The sequence below is a fragment of the Dermacentor silvarum genome, chromosome 4 (assembly GCF_013339745.2).
Source record: "Dermacentor silvarum isolate Dsil-2018 chromosome 4, BIME_Dsil_1.4, whole genome shotgun sequence".
Classification (NCBI taxonomy): Eukaryota; Metazoa; Arthropoda; class Arachnida; order Ixodida; family Ixodidae; genus Dermacentor; species Dermacentor silvarum.
Window position 1 is genome coordinate 174,678,724 of NC_051157.2, and position 17,149 is coordinate 174,695,872.

The 17,149-nt window shown below is 47.8% G+C and overlaps 4 non-coding genes across 4 annotated transcripts; all 4 read left to right on the forward strand.

Moving 5' to 3' along the window:
* The first annotated feature begins 8,642 nt into the window (after nt 1-8,642).
* Trnag-gcc (transfer RNA glycine (anticodon GCC)) lies at nt 8,643-8,713 on the forward strand. The gene has a single exon. It is a non-coding gene; the product is annotated as a tRNA-Gly (tRNA).
* A 70-nt stretch (nt 8,714-8,783) lies between these two features.
* Trnag-gcc (transfer RNA glycine (anticodon GCC)) lies at nt 8,784-8,854 on the forward strand. The gene has a single exon. It is a non-coding gene; the product is annotated as a tRNA-Gly (tRNA).
* Nucleotides 8,855-8,924: 70 nt separating this feature from the next.
* On the forward strand, nt 8,925-8,995 carry Trnag-gcc (transfer RNA glycine (anticodon GCC)). Its single transcript has one exon. It is a non-coding gene; the product is annotated as a tRNA-Gly (tRNA).
* A 70-nt stretch (nt 8,996-9,065) lies between these two features.
* Nucleotides 9,066-9,136, forward strand: Trnag-gcc (transfer RNA glycine (anticodon GCC)). The gene has a single exon. It is a non-coding gene; the product is annotated as a tRNA-Gly (tRNA).
* The last annotated feature ends 8,013 nt before the right edge of the window (nt 9,137-17,149 follow it).

The following is a 17,149-nucleotide window of genomic DNA, read 5'->3' on the forward strand; positions in this document are numbered from 1 at the left end:
TTTCAAGCCCAATGTACCACCCGACCGGAGACCGACGCCCACAGAGCCCCCGCCTTAGCGAGGGAACTGTTTGTCTAGTGAGAACTCGAACAGTCCCATCACTGATCGGGCCTCTTTATGTGACAAGATGGCTCTAAACCCACCTGCAACAAAAACGATGTCGGAGCCTACCATCCTGTCGAACGGCGATGTGAGTACTACAAGTATTGTAAAACCTGTTTAATATGGCTAACAAACTAAAATTTCCTTTACGCATAGCGACCTTAAATGTGCGTGGCTTGTCAGCCCGCAGGAAACAATACCAGCTAAGTTGCCTTTTCTTAGAAAATGATCTGGATCTGATCGCCGTACAAGAAACAAAAATCGAGACCCAAGAGCAAGCAGATCGAATGGTGGAAACTTTCAGAGCTAGATTTAATATTTGCGTGTCGCATGCTGTGGGTACGTCTGGAGGCTGCTTGATATTATATCGAAATTCTATAGAGATTGTTGAAGAAGCAGTTATAGCATGCCAGAGTGGCCGGTTTGTTGTGTTGGATTTTGGATTTTGTGGTATGTTATGGCGGGCCCTATGCGTTTACGCGCCTAATACACCCCAAGAAAGACGTGATTTTTTTGGAACTATACAATCGTATGTAAAGTGTGACCGAAATGTCATCCTGTTTGGCGACTTTAATTGTGTGCAAAGACCAGAGGATAGAAGTAAAAAGTTACTGGCGAGAGACAGAAGTGCGATGTATTTGACAGAAGTTGTAAATGAACATGACCTAGAAGATGTAGGAAGCGTACTAGTCTCTGGAAACGGCATGGCGTACACCCACTTCCAAGGCGATTGCCATGCCAGGTTAGACCGTATTTATGTGCCTGCTCTTTTTTTGCCTGAATGTGTTGACTATCACGTCAAATGTGTTAGTTTCAGTGATCACTGTTTAGTAGCAGTTACTGTGGGCACAAAAGAAAAAGCTTCCAAATTTAATTGATTTACTTGGAAGTTCAACGATAAATTATTACAGGATCAACCTTTTCTTGAAAAACTAAAAGAAAAGATACATAACTTGTGTGATGAGTCAGGTAGCATTTCAGCTTCATGGGAAATCTTTAAATCAGAGATAAAACTTGCTGCGATTGACCGAGCATGTGTGCTACACAGAAAAGAAAAAGAGAAAGAAAAGGAACTTTATACCACGCTAGAATTTATGATTGCAACGGAAAACTACAAGCCGGGTTTGTTTGCAAAGCAAATAAAAGAAATTAAAAGTAAGCTAGAAGCAATTGACATTGAAAGATATCGAAGCGCAGTAGTCAGGGCACGCGCAGAGCGGTTTTGGTGCGGGGAAACGCCCACCAAACGAGCTCTAGGCGATGAAAAGCGGCATGCAGTAAAAAAAGAAATAAAGGAAATTTGTTATCACAACCGTGTTACCACAGATAGTAATATCATTGAAATGGCCTTCGTTGAGCGCTTCCGTAACTTACTAAGTCATAAGAAAGAAAACACTGAGCTGTTTAAAAATAACTTCTTGCCACTAATGCCTAAATTAGAAAAAGAACTATGTGAGGAGCTAGAAAGACCAATTAGCGTGAAAGAAGTTGAAAAAGCAATTGATGACTTAAGCCTTGGTAAATCACCTGGACCAGATGGACTAGGGGCAGCTTTCTATAAATGCTTTAAAGCAGAAATGGCAGAAGTATTGCACCGCGTAATAAATGAGTGTTACGAAATGAAAAGGATGCCCCCATCATTTAGGATGACACATATGGTACTAATTCCAAAGACCAATGATCCTTTGAAGTTACGCTCTGTAGAGGCTTACAGACCAATAAGCCTCACAAATGTTGATTATAAAGTTCACATGAAAGTGCTTGCTAAGCGACTTCAAAAAGTAATTAAAATACTAATTGGGCCTCACCAGACCTGTGGAATCCAAGGAAGAACGATATACACTAATATCCACGTTGCCAGAAGCATACTTGAATCATGTGATGCCGAAGAAGGTCGGGTTGCCATGCTACAGTTAGACCTTGAAAAGGCGTTTGATAAGGTTACACACGAAATATTACTATTAATACTGGAACACACCAATGTAGGTTCTGTCATTCTAGATGGTGTGCGAATGGCTTATGAAGGCTGTACCACTAAACTAGTAATAAATAAGCAACTTAGTGAAAGTATAACAGTTACCTCTAGTCTGCGCCAAGGATGTCCAGTCTCGTCATTGTTATTTGCTCTGTATGTAGAACCTTTCTGTTTAAAGATTCTTCAGAACCACACTATTCAAGGCTTCCGATACTGTAATAATGAAGTCAAAGTGTTGGCATATGCCGACGATATTGCTGTGTTTTGTTCAGACATAAAAAGTGTTGAAATAGTAGTGAAAGAGACTACAGCCTTTTGTGAAGCCACAGGAAGTGCTGTCAACTGGACAAAGAGTCTCGGCATTTGGTATGGAAACTGGCCAATCACACCAGAGGTGTACTGCAACATGCAATGGTCGAATTCGCCAAACGTATACCTTGGAGTGCCACTGCAACACCATAATTCAACGACTGGTTATTGGCTTGAGGAAGCTGATAGAGTAAGAGACCAGACTCAGAAATGGGGCGGTCACAAATTCTCAGTATTTACAAGAGCAAATGTGTGCAATACATTTCTAGTGGCCAAAATATTCTATGTATTGCAGGTATTGAGTATGACAAGAATGACAATACAGAAACTCCACCGAGTGTTTGCAGTTTTTATTTGGGGCTCCAGTTGGGAGCGCACAAGTCGATGCAATCTGTTTCATGCAGTGCGGAACGGCGGACTAGGGCTGTCACATTTGTTCTTGAAACAAGTAGTTTCAAGATTTATCTTTTTGCGTGATCAGAGTGATACATTTTTGAGAACTGTAATACAAGTACGCCTGTGGAACCATCTTGCGGATTATATTGTGTCAACCAGCGCTGCAACACATGGTGCACTACCATGTTTCCTGCGCGAGGTAGTGGCTGCTTATCGCATTGTTCGCGCGCATTTTTCTCTTGAATACCTTTGCATTGTAGGAAAGAAAAAGTTGTATAAAGATTTAGTGGATGTTTTTCTTCCGACACCTTTATATAGGGCAAACTATTATTTGGGTGATGAAAGAAACGTGTTGAAAAGAGTTAAGCGAATGCCTGTACGAAGCTCTGCGAAAACATTTTTCTTTCAATTGCACACAGAAACGCTCCCTGTGAAGCCATGGCTTCAAAGCAAGGGTATTTTTGTTCCCTGGACAATAAACTGTAGAATATGCCAGAAACCGGAAACTATTGACCATATATTTCTGGATTGCCACGATGCACGATTTTTGTGGGACATTCTTCAGCGCACAATTAAAAAAGAATTAGTACTGTCACCATTTGGCATACGATTCTTGCCTTATGACGAAACAGGGGGCGTTCCTAGTGATATGGTTATGTTGCTTTGTATGCATGCACGTTGGAAAACACGGATGGCAGATAGATATGCTGACATTGATGCACGACCAGCGCGACAATATTTCATGGAAAGCGTTATCTATACAATAGATGTACTGAACTTTGCGGTCAACGCTCCTCAATGGGTGACGCAATTGGATGAATTCGCGTCACTAAAGCCTTTTTAAAATTGCATCATGCTCAAGACTAGCTGATGTATTTTACCTTTTGAAATATTTCTCACTTGTACTACTGTATGTTGTTGAAAACGGAAATAAAGAAAAAAAAGTCCGCGTGGCCTAAAAAAAAAAGCTCCGAAGGGGCGGTGATAGCGGCCCAGTTCAGCCGCGGAAACAGGATGACCAGTCAAGATAACCAGGAGTATGAAGTGATGCTGCCCCACCTGCCGAAAGGTCGGATAGTTTTTAATACTGTATTTTTGCATGGTGACCTTCGAGCGTGACCGTACCGAGTGGAAGACTTTCGGGACGCCCTTGCTCATTTGGAATTGCTTACTGAGGTCGACGGCCTTGGGGCTTTCCAAATGAATCACGTGTGGGCAGTCACGTTTAAGAACTCCGTGTCCATGAAGAAGTTGTTGGCAATGAGCAACGTGAGTGTCAAGGGGCGCCGATGCCTTGTTGTTGATCCTAACAAGCAAGAAGTCCGTGTGAAGGTGCACTGGGTACTGCCCTGCGTCAATGACGATGAAGTGCGTGACGCGTTCTTGCCATACGGCGATGTGTCCGAAATAGCCAAAGAGCGGTGGCGCGTACATGGCATCGCCGATAAGGGATCGACGACGCGCGTCCTGAGCATGAAGCTGAAGCCCGGAATCACCATTGAAGACGTTCCTCATCAAATTCGTATTGCAGGCGAGCCGGCCCTCTTAGTGGTCGCTGGACGGCCACCACTATGCCTGCGCTGCCAAGGGAAAGGCCATATACGCCGCGACTGCCGCGTTCCTCGGTGCCCACGATGCAGACGCTTTGGGCACGACGAAAACCAATGTGTACCAACGTACGCTAGTATGACAGGGCCAGCAAGGAAGTCCGACGTGATGGAGCTCGTAATGGATGAGACAGAAGCTGAAGAAACAGCAGCAGCGGCTACAGACAGCCGAAAGTCCGGAGAAAACGCGACAAGAAAGTTCGACGACAAAGCAATATACTATGCAAAATTTGACAAGCGAGCAAGAAACACAACAAAAACCGGCTGCTGAAACGCTGACAGGTGTTACGCAGCCAGCAGACAACACGAGTGTGAGTGCCCCTGCGTTAGAACAATGCGAAGGACTTGGGACCAACGACACTACCATGGCCGATGCGTCAGCGGCTGCCATGAAGCGGACGCATGCTGAGGCAACCGAAGATACCCACGTCTCGGAAGGCGTGAACGCGGACGGACCGCCTGCAAAAGCAGCCCCGACGCGTCGATTGTCATTTAAGCCAAAGCCAACAGTACCACCTGACAAGAGAATGGAGATGACGCCGAAATAGGCGCGGCTAGCCGCGCTCTTCGGATGTCGGTGCGACAAGCGACCGCAAGCTCGGAACTTCATGGACGGCAGCTGGATGCGTAGCCACTAAGCCTCGACAAGAACTGTGATAACATGGACAAAACCAGCCACGTGTGTAACCATACCGGTGACATTTCGGGAGCATCAGTAAGCCCCGAGGTGAGCGACATGCGATCCATCTGTACCACGCGTGACGCTATAGAAAAATTTCAGGTGCCACTACGATTAGCCACTCTGAATGTTCGGGGATTATCAGCAAGAAAACGTCAGTATCAGGTCAACCGCCTGCTTCTTGAAAACGATTTGCATATAGCTGCGTTGCAAGAAACTAAAATTGAGACCGAGGAACAGACGGATCGCATGGTTGGGGTTTTTCGCACGCGTTACAACGTCTGCTGTATGCCACGCAGTTGGCACTTCTGGAGGTTGTGCCTTACTTTTACGTAACGATTTAGGCATTGAGGAAGTGAATGTTATCGCATCCGAAGAGGGAAGGCTGCTTGTAGTTGATTTCCTTCTTTTTGGTTTATTTTGGCGTGTTAGTTGTATTTATGCTCCCAATAATGAAAATGAGCGTGTTGCGCTCTTTGAAAAGGTTCATAGCTACCAAAAATGTGACAGGCGCCTTATTTTATTGGGTGACTTCAACTGTGTGTGCATGGCGGGAGATAGATCGAGAAATGTTTGTGTTCGGGATAAAAGTGCGAAGTATTTAGAGGCTTTAATTGAGGATTACCAATTAGAGGATCTTGGCTGGTTGTTGTCGCGGGGTTCTACTCCTATCTTCACACATTTCCAGCGCGGTAGTAGTGCGAGGCTGGACAGAATATATGCTAGTTTAGAGTTTGTGACAGAATGCAGCTCTTATGATGTTAAACATGTCTCATTTAGTGACCATAGCCTAGTGATGGTCACACTTGGGAGCAAGCAAAGTAAAACACGATTTAACTGGGATCTGTGGAAATTTAACGTAAAGCTGTTAGAAGACAACATATTTGTTGATGAAGTTAGAAAAGAAATTGCCAAAATGACCGCCGATAATTCATCGAGTAGTAAATAAGTGGGAAAACTTTAAGCACACGATCAAGATGATCGCGATAGAAAGGGGAACGGTGCTCAGATACGAAGAAAAGAAGAAGGTTACAGAACTGCAGTGTCAACTTGATTTCTTGATGTGCATGGAAGCTGCGAAGCCTGGGTCGTGCGCAGTCGACATACGTGAAGTAAAAAACCACCTGGAAGCATTGGAAACACAAAAGTACAGAGCCGCGGTGATAAGAGCGCGAGCGGAAAAACTATGGATGGGCGAAACGCCAAATAAACGCGCTTTGAGTGACGAAAGGCGATATGCCGCTCGGAACGAAATACGGCAACTCCGGTATCAAAATGAAATAACGTCCGATGGGAACAAAATTGAACAGGCCTTTGTTGACCAGTACCGAAACATAATCGGGAATGAAAGAAAGCCGAAAAGTAAGCTCAGTGATGAATTTCTACACTTAATGCCAAAGTTAGATGACAGCACTCGGGAACAACTTGAAAGGCCAATCAGTATGGAGGAAGTGAGTAGCGCAATTAATGACTTGACAGTGAGTAAAGCACCAGGGCCTGATGGCCTGGGAGCCGCTTTTTATAAAGCCTTTAAAGATCAACTCGCACCTTTTCTGCTTGCTATGATCACAGAGGCGTACGCAGAAAAATCGTTGCCGGTCTCTTTTCGCACTGCTCATATGATACTTATTCCTAAAACTGACGACCGAGAGAAATTGCTTTCTGTAGAGGCGTACCGCCCGATAACACTTACTAACACTGACTATAAAATATACACGAAGGTTTTAGCTAAGCGAATACAGAGTGTTATTACAGAATTAGTTGGACCGCATCAGACGTGCGGTGTGAAAGGGCGTTCAATAACTACAAATGTGCATGTCGCCCGCAGCATTTTGGAGTGCTGTGATGCATTTGAAAGCCGAATTGCAATGATGCAGTTAGACCTTGCAAAGGCATTTGACCGCGTGTCACATGATGTTCTCTTTTCTGTCATTGAACAAACCAACATAGGTAACGTGATAATAGATGGGCTAAAAATGATTTACAACAATTCCTCGGTACGCATCATAGTAAATAAGAAACTAAGTGAAGCTGTCCCAGTTCTCTCATCCATAAGACAAGGGTGCCCACTTTCGCCTTTGCTTTTTGCCATTTATCTTGAGCCGTTTTGCCTAAATCTCATCAAAAATGAAAGAATCAATGGTTTTAAGCTTCAGTCATCTCAAGTGAAAGTTCTGGCATACGCGGACGACATTGCGATTTTTTGCAGTGATAGGCAAAGTGTTCAAGAAGTCACAAATACTGCAAGAAAGTTCTGCCAGCAAACAGGGGGTCAAATCAACTGGGAAAAGAGTGTCGGCTTTTGGCATGGGCGCTGGGATATTACGCCATCTCATTTTGCTAACCTGCAATGGACAACAGTCCCTGCAAACTACCTAGGTGTGCCCCTTGAGCATTATGACAGGAGCGCAGAATATTGGGACGAAGTTACGCCAAGGATAAGGGAGAAAGCGATAGGATGGCAGGGCCGAAACCTATCCATGTTTGCCAAGGCTACTGTCTGTAACCTTTTTTTAGTGGCCAAAGTATGGTATGTGCTGCAATTTTTGTGCATGTCTCGTGCGAACGTTCAGAAAATGCATAGGGTGTTCGCGGTGTACATTTGGGGCTCCTGTTGGGAGAGGGTAAGTCGGACCAATTTGTTTCGGTCTGTTCGACAGGGAGGTCTTGGACTCACACACTTGTTTGTTCGGCAACTTGTTTCCCGTTTCATGTTCTTGAGGGACCAGGAGAACCCTTTCTTACGTTCAATGATGCAAGTACGACTAAGAAGTGTGCTTCCAGATTTTATTGTATCTAGTGTGAGCGAATTAAATGGAAGAGTCAAGGGATATACAAAGGAGGTGGTAGCCTCATTTCAATTCTTAACGGCTCGATTCTCGTTGGAGTATCTAAGTGTTGTAACAAAAAAGATCCTTTACAAAGATTTGATTGATGTCATGTTGCCAGTTCCCATGTATAGATCTATAAACTATGGAGGTCCGGAAATGATGTTTTAAAAAGAGTTAAGCGGATGCCTGTGAAACCTGGTACAAAGTCATTCTTCTTTAAGTTACACACTAATACTATCCCAGTTAAAACGTGGCTTGCTGAAAAGGCCATATTCGTGCCATGGACAACTAATTGTCTACTGTGCAAAAAGCCAGAAACACTTGAGCATGCGTTCATAGATTGTTGGGACGCGATATTTTTTTGGGATGTGATGCAAAGAAGGCTGAAAAAAGAATTACCCATAACTCCTATTGGCATAAGATACTTACCCGTAGACAATGAAAACGGCATACCTTACGATATGATCATGCTACTGGGCCTCCATTGTTTGTGGAGAACACGTATGGCCGTCAGACACGCTGACGTTAACGCGCGATCGGCAAGGGAGAATTTTGTGGAAAATGTGTGCTACATACTCGATGTGTATCGAGTACAAGCGGAACCACCTCACTGGATCAGCGTATTTGATGAACTGTCAAAAATCCAGAAATTTTAATGCCTTATGTCAACCAAAGTAGGCTGACAATTTTTAACCACCCATTTGTATTTGGTTGCTGAAATAAAAAGTCTAAAAAAAAGAAAAGCGTCGGTGGTTCAGTGGTAGAATACTCGCCTGCCACGCGGGTGGCCCGGGTTCGATTCCCGGCCGACGCAGTTTTCTTTTTCAGCGACGCTAAGTGTTGTTGCGCACCTGTCCGAACTACGTGTGAAGGTCCGTCACATGGCGTCGGTGGTTCAGTGGTAGAATACTCGCCTGCCACGCGGGTGGCCCGGGTTCGATTCCCGGCCGACGCCGTTTTCTTTTTCAGCGACGCTAAGTGTTGTTGCGCACCTGTCCGAACTACGTGTGAAGGTCCGTCGCATGGCGTCGGTGGTTCAGTGGTAGAATACTCGCCTGCCACGCGGGTGGCCCGGGTTCGATTCCCGGCCGACGCAGTTTTCTTTTTTAGTGACGCTAAGAGATGTTGCGCACCTGTCCGAACTACGTGTGAAGGTCCGTCACATGGCGTCGGTGGTTCAGTGGTAGAATACTCGCCTGCCACGCGGGTGGCCCGGGTTCGATTCCCGGCCGACGCAGTTTTCTTTTTCAGCGACGCTAAGTGTTGTTGCGCACCTGTCCGAACTACGTGTGAAGGTCCGTCACATGGCGTCGGTGGTTCAGGATTCTGCTTCCGGCCACCGAGCGTGACGGACGCATGATGACGGGCTCCGTAGGAGCGGCTTCAGCGACCCAGAGCGGCCGCGGTAACAGGAGTGTCGTTGCGGACAACGAGTACCAAGTTGTTTTGCCGAGTTTGCCAACAGGGCGTTTTGTTGTGAACACAGTTTTTTTACATTGTGACACCAGGGCCCGCCCATACCGGGTGGAAGATTTCCGCGATGCGCTCGCCCCGTTATCGCTCCTGCCGGAAGTGGTGGCTCTCGGGTCTACCGTATGAGCCATGTTTGGGCCGTGACCTTCAAAGACAACGAAGCTGTGAAGAAGATCGTCAGTGTTGGTGAGCTACAGGTCAAGAAGGGCCGATGCCTCGTCATTGACCCCGCCAACCAGGATGTACGCTTAAAAGTGCATTGGCTGCTGCACACCGTTCCTGACGAGGACGTGCGTCTTGCCTTCGCGCCGTTTGGAAAGGTCACGGACGTCGCCCGCGACCGGTGGCGGGTGCATGGCGTGGCTGACAAGAACTCTACCACAAGACTGGTTACGCTGAAGTTGAAGCCGGGCGTAATGCTTGACGACCTGCCACACCAGGTGAGCGTCTCCGGCGAGCTGGCTCTTGTGGTTGTGCCGGGAAGGGCCCCTCTCTGCCTACGCTGCCGCGGGACGGGCCGTATTCGTCGCGACTGCCGCATTCCGCGGTGTGGTGCCTGCCGACGCTTCGGTCACGAAGAGAGTCAGTGCGAGCGGACGTACGCTAGCGTCACCGGACCCGTGAGCAACGACGACAACTCCGCCCTACTCATGGACGAGGCGGATATGGAAGACACATCGACCATGGCTAAGGAAGCAGCTGGCGAGGTGGCAGAGTCGGAGGCACGACCTCAGAAACAGGGGCAACATGTTGATGAAGCCGTCGCCACTGAACAACAAAAACAAGTAGAGGGCACTGTAGCCATGCCGAACCGTGAGGAAGAGAGCCCACCTGATCCGGGAGCGGCCTCCACCGCCCCTGAACAGGAAGACATGGACACCCATACCGGGCTCGCTAACTTGCAGGCGTCGGCAGGCACCACACCGCGGAATGCGGCAGTCGCGACGAATACGGCCCGTCCCGCGGCAGCGTAGGCAGAGAGGGGCCCTTCCCGGCACAACCACAAGAGCCAGCTCGCCGGAGACGCTCACCTGGTGTGGCAGGTCGTCAAGCATTACGCCCGGCTTCAACTTCAGCGTAACCAGTCTTGTGGTAGAGTTCTTGTCAGCCACGCCATGCACCCGCCACCGGTCGCGGGCGACGTCCGTGACCTTTCCAAACGGCGCGAAGGCAAGACGCACGTCCTCGTCAGGAACGGTGTGCAGCAGCCAATGCACTTTTAAGCGTACATCCTGGTTGGCGGGGTCAATGACGAGGCATCGGCCCTTCTTGACCTGTAGCTCACCAACACTGACGATCTTCTTGCCTGGTGCACAGATGCTGAAACGTACGGCAGTGATCACCTACCTACTTATGTACAATTGAGATGGTTCACGAGACTCCCTAATCGTCATGCACAACGCACTGACTGGGATGCTTTTCAAACCAAACTGGAAGACTCCTGCGGCTGTATAACTTCTCCGCAAGAGATCGAAGAGCGAATTACAGCAGCAATGCACGCAACAACAGACATCGTCACAACATCACATTCCAGAACATCCGTTGATGTTGTATATGAGCATCTGCGGGCAGTCCGTCGTCGCGCCGAGAGGAAATACAGGCGAACTAAATTGATATCTGACTTGAGGACGTCACGTCGTGTGCAAAAGAAAATTCAAAGACGCTTGGAAAAGCTCGACAGACAGCGTTGGAGGTCATTTTGCAGCAGCCTGGACCCAAGAAAACCATTGTCCACGATATGGCATGTTGTACGAGCCTTGCCATCTACTCCACAACAACGACGTCCCTTCCGAGCTCTGGCTATCAATCAGATGCGCAGTGAGAAGGAGATCGCGGAAGATTTCTGCTTACATCTCTCCGGCTCTACAACAGTGGTATCTACGCTGTTCAGGTGCGCTCCCCCAACAGTGGACGATCGTCTCGACCTTCCATTCACGCTGCAAGAGCTACGTGCTGCGATCTCTTCTTCAATACACTCAAGTGCGCCAGGGCCTGATGGCATTACCTATTCTACCCTACGCCATCTGGGCCCTCGAGCGACTGAAGAGCTTCTGGCTTTATATAATCTCTCTTGGGCCTCGGGAACTGTGCCTGCACATTGGAAGACAAGCAAGATCGTGGCATTATTGAAGCCAGGCAAGTCACCCCATGATATGCTCTCCTACAGACCAGTGGCGCTTGCCAGTTGTATAGGAAAAACCATGGAACGGATGGTTTTGATGCGCCTAGAATGGTTTTTGGAGAAGCGTAATATATATCCAGACGCTATGACAGGTTTCCGAAAGGGTAGATCGTCAATCGACAGCGTTATTGATCTAGTAACGACTGTTGAACATCAGAAACGTCGCCGTCGATTGACGGCTGCTGTCTTTCTGGATATCAAGGGTGCATTTGACAATGTTCTACATGATGCAATTTTAAATGCCCTTGAAGAATATGGCATTGGTGGCCGTATGCATCAGTGGATAGCCAGCTATCTTCGAGAGAGAACGATATTTATGACAACTCTAGACGGTCATACAAGGAACCATCCTGTCTACCGTGGGGTGCCTCAAGGAGGTGTACTGAGCCCAACCTTATTTAATGTTGTTCTCGTTGGACTCGTCAAAGAACTCACAGGCGCAGTCTCGGTCTCTGTGTACGCAGATGACATCTGTATATGGACCACGAGCTTAACGCGCTTACAAGTACAAACGAAGCTACAGCGTGCAGTGTCAATAACGTCGCAATACCTAAATAGTCGTGGACTTCAGCTCTCACCGACTAAGAGTGTAGCCATGACATTTACCAGGAAGTCAATGGCCCGCTACCCCGTCATGATTGATGGCAAGATTATACCTTCGGTAACCCACTATAAGTTTCTCGGAGTCACCATCGACCGTGACTTATCTTGGTCGAAACACATCTCTGCATTGAGAAAAAAGCTGGACAGCTTTGCACAAATCATTCGACATATGTCTGGAAAATCGTGGGGGCCATCCCAATCATCTATTCTGCAGCTCTACCAGGCACTTTTTGTTGGATACCTCCGCTACAGCGCACCTGTACTTTCTCGGATTAGTTCATCTGCCCTCCGCACACTTGAAGGAGCTCAGGCTCGCGCACTAAGAATTTGCCTAGGGTTACCACGATGTACTTCCACATGGGGCACTATTGCAGAGGCACGCGCATGCCCAGCTCGAGTGTATCTGCAACATGAGCCAATGCGAGTGCATTTAAGGCTACTGACAAGGCATAGGAATCATCCACTGACAAATGTCACAAGTATACGGCCTGACGCCGCCTACTCAGGAGCCGTATTGTCGCAACGGGATCTACTGCCGTCGGACTTCGCACCACATGGCATACCGGAAGCTCCACTCTGGACGATGGCAAAGCCGACGGTGAAAACCTCAATCCCCGGAATAACGAAAAAGTCGAAAATGCCACTTGCGGGTCTCAAACATTTCGCGTTATCCTACATTGCTTACAAGTACGGATATACCGAACATGTTTTTGCAGATGGTTCTGTTACACAGACCTCTTCCGCGGCAGCTTACACGGTACCTGCAATGGGGATTACGCAGCGGTTCAAGATAGGACACAAAACATCGTCTACAGCAGCTGAGTTGACCGGCATTCGAGAAGCAGTCCGCTGCATACTACAACAAAACCTGGCTAACTGGACAGTGTTCTGCGACTCAAAACCGGCGCTGCAACTCATAAGCAATTATATGAATCCCAGAAGCGCATATAGCCCTCTAATATACGACATCATGGCTCTGCTCACCGAGGCGTCTCAATCCGGACATAACATTGCACTGCAGTGGATTCCCAGCCACTGTGGAATAGCCGGAAATGAGCAGGTTGACGCGGAAGCAAAAATTGCGCACACTGACGGGAAGATTATAAAACTTCCCTTTTGCCGTTATGACATCAACGCCTTGCTACACAACTCCATCAAAACGTCTATGGAGCGACAATGGGACAACCCCGAACATCGGCAAGAGCGCCTCTATAGACTTGACGCCGGCTTGCGATTCCGACTTCCACTTCGGATGCGGAGAGGCCAGGAAACACTAATCCATCGATTACGGCTTGGTGTGGCGTACACTCGCAAATACCTTCACAAGATTGGACGAGAACGAGACCCTGATTGTAGCGTCTGTCACACTCCCGAGACAATAGAACACATACTTTGCGTGTGCCCTCAATATGCGACCGAGCGAAGGACACTAAAACGTAGTGTTGACTCTTTGGCCTCCCGCCCCTTTTCGGAATCCAAGATTTTAGGCGCATGGAGAAGCGTTGATCATGCCCAGCGCACCATAAGATCACTTCTGAACTTTATGTGTGAGACGGGCTTAGACGGTCGTCTCTAGGACCTGTGCAGTGTGCAGTGCGCGAAATGTGTTTGTGCGATGACGTTCTGTGCGGACAACACTACTCCTGCGTGTAGTGTGTGAAAAGTGCACAACCGCGTATTGGACAACGTGTGTAAATAGTAGCTCCTTGTACGATATCATAATCACCTGTCACCTACCTCTCTCTGTGTCACCCACTTCCCCTTACCCCAGTGAGGAGTAGCAGGCTAGAGACACGCTCTCCAGGCCGACCTCTCCTCCCTTCTCTTCATTAAAATCTACTCTCTCTCTCTCTCTGCAGGCGGGGAAACGCCCGCGCGACCAGACCAATAGCCTGGCTACGACGCAGGACAGCAGCGGCGGAGACGAGCCACCGCCCAAAGCGCCAGGTATGAGGAGACCAACCTTGAAGCTGCGGCCGAACATTACGGCCGATCCACGGCAGGCGGGTAAACCGCCTCCGTAGTTCTGTACTGTGTTTTGCTTGAGGCGGGTTGGGGGGTTCGTGAGTGCAATGGCCGTCACCCTGAGCGCTATTCTCTTGGATATGTGTCAGGAACGAGGGCCCGAGTTGCATGTCAGTGTTGTTTTCGAGAGGTCGGGTTGTGTTCCCATTTGTGGCACTCAACGCGGTTATCGGCGCGTCATTATCAACACTCGCCCCTGCGTAACTGTGACGGGCACCATTCTACCGTGTAGCCATGGCAGCTAATATCGAAGGAGCGCTACGTGTAGCCACGTTAAATGTACGAGGGCTCGGTGCAAGAAGGCGGCAATGTCAGCTAAGTCGCCTACTCTTAGATAATGACTTGCATCTTGTGGGAATCCAAGAAACCAAAATAGAGAGCCAAGAGCTAACCGACAGAATGGTGTCCAATTTTCGTGCGCACTTCGACGTGTGTGTTTCTCACGCTGTTGGTGGATCAGGTGGTTGCGCTATATTCATTCGAAGAAACTTTGGCATTTGTGTGAAGTCAGTGTTTTCGTGTGAAACAGGTCGCCTTTTAGTGGCTGATTTTTGTTATTGCGATATGGATTTCCGAGTCATTTGTATCTACGCGCCGAATATTGAAACAAACCGGCGAATCTTCTTTGAGCGACTTGAAGCGTACGTAAACTGCCACAAGGTGGTCATACTGCTGGGGGATTTTAACTGTGTGTGCACTGCTGACGATCGCGCAAAAGTTTCACGCGTTCGCGATAAGAGTGCTGTATTGCTAAATGCGCTGGTGCACGATTACGACTTGGAAGATATCGGTAGTGTCTTCGCCAGCGGTACTCACCCGCAGTTTACCCACTTCCAGCGTGATAGCCACGCTCGGCTAGATAGATTATATGTGTCAGCCGAATTGGTGCCCTTGTGTAGTGAATATGATGTGCAACCCATTGCATATAGCGATCGCTGCTTGGTAACTGCCACTTTCGGGAAAAGACAGATCAAACACACCTTTAACTGGGACCACTGGAAATTGAACGCGCAGTTGCTGGATGACGATGCTTTCGTTGATGCCGTTGCGAAGGAACTAGAAAACCTGATTTCAGTCGAATTAGCAAGCTTCGCCATTAAATGGGAAGAATTTAAACAGAAAGTTAAAACTATGGCTATTGAAAGAAGCAGTGTCCTTCGGCATAACCTGAAACAGGCAGAAACGAACCTTCGCCAGCAACTGCAATTTTTCATCTGCATGGAAAGTGTCCAGCCTGGTGTGTATGTTAACGAAATAAAGGAAGTGAAAGCCGAACTCGAAAGGATAGACTCTGAGAAATACAAAGCCGCGTTGTGCGATCAAGGTCTGAGAAGCTGTGGGCGGGAGAAGCGCCAACAAAACGAGCTCTCTCAGACGAGAAAAGGTACGCATGTCGGAAGGAAATCCGCCAGCTAGCTAAAGGCAATGACATCACGTCCGACAAAAACGACATCAAACAAGGGATCGTCGATCACTTCAAAGCCTTCTTAGGTCAACCACGTGAACCTAAAGATGGCTACCAGACGGAATTCCTTTCATTGATGCCAAAGCTCGATGAAGAAGTTAAGACACGGCTAGAACATCCCATTACCCTGAGTGAGATAGAGTGCGCAATAGACGAGTTGGCGCCCGGTAAAGCACCTGGGCCTGATGGCTTAGGGGCTATTTTCTATAAAACGTTTAAGTCAGCGCTGGCTCATGTCCTCCATCTAGTTATCAGCGAAGCCTATTACCGAAAAAGATTGCCCTTGTCCTTCACAACCTCGCATATTGTGCTAATCCCGAAGAGTGATGATGAAAAGAAACGCTTGTTGCCTGGCTCATATCGCCCGATAACTCTAGCCAACGTTGACTATAAAATATTCACGAAAGTTTTAGCAAAACGACTGCAAAGTGTCATCAAAACAGTGGTAGGGCCGCACCAGACTTGTGGCATTAAGGGGCGCAGTATTACAACAAATGTACACGTGGCTCGAAGTGTGCTAGAGTGTTGCGATGCGATTGGCGATTACGTCGCGATGATGCAGATCGATTTGGCAAAAGCCTTCGACCTCGTCTCGCACAAGGCTCTACTATACATACTTGAACACACGAATGTTGGCAGTGTGATAACGGAAGGTGTCATGATGGCGTACAAGAACTGCTCAACGCGAATTATTGTTAATGGGGAGCTCACCGATAGCTTTCGTGTGCTCTCGTCGGTGCGTCAAGGATGCCCGCTTTCGCCCCTTCTGTTTGCTGCTTATCTCGAGCCACTCTGCTTGGCCATTAAAAACAACGAACGCATAACAGGCTATCGACTACAGGCAGCACACGTTAAAATATTGGCGTATGCAGACGACATCGCGATTTTCTGCACTGATAAAGCGAGCATTATAGAGGCAACTGCTGTTGTCGAAAAGTTTTGCAATTCAACTGGAGCCCAGATAAACTGGGATAAAAGTTATGGCTTCTCGCATGGGAGTTGGGAAGACAAGCCGGAGACCTTTTCTCGAATGAATTGGTCAAGATTACCTACACAGTACCTGGGGGTGCCTCTCGGAAGTTACCGTGAGCCCGAACAGTACTGGCTCGACCAAGTTTCGACAGCAAAGGAAAAGGCTGACGGTTGGAGAGGCAAGCAATTGTCAATGTTTTCTAGAGCCACTGTTTGCAACCTTTTTTTAGTTTCCAAGATATGGTATGTTATGTATGTGTTGTGTGCTGCGCGGGTAAGCGTACAAAAAATTCACCGCATTTTCGCCACTTTCATTTGGGCCTCTACCTGGGAGAGGACGAGTCGAACAAATTTGTTTTTCCCGGTCAAGAAAGGTGGGCTTGGTCTGGTTCACTTGTTTTTGCGACAAATTGTGTCACGCTTTGTGTTTCTGCGGGATCAAAATGATCCCTTTCTTCGAACACTAATTCAAGTACGGCTGAGTAGACTTCTTCCAGGATTTGTTGTTTCGTCGGCTCAGAACATGCCGG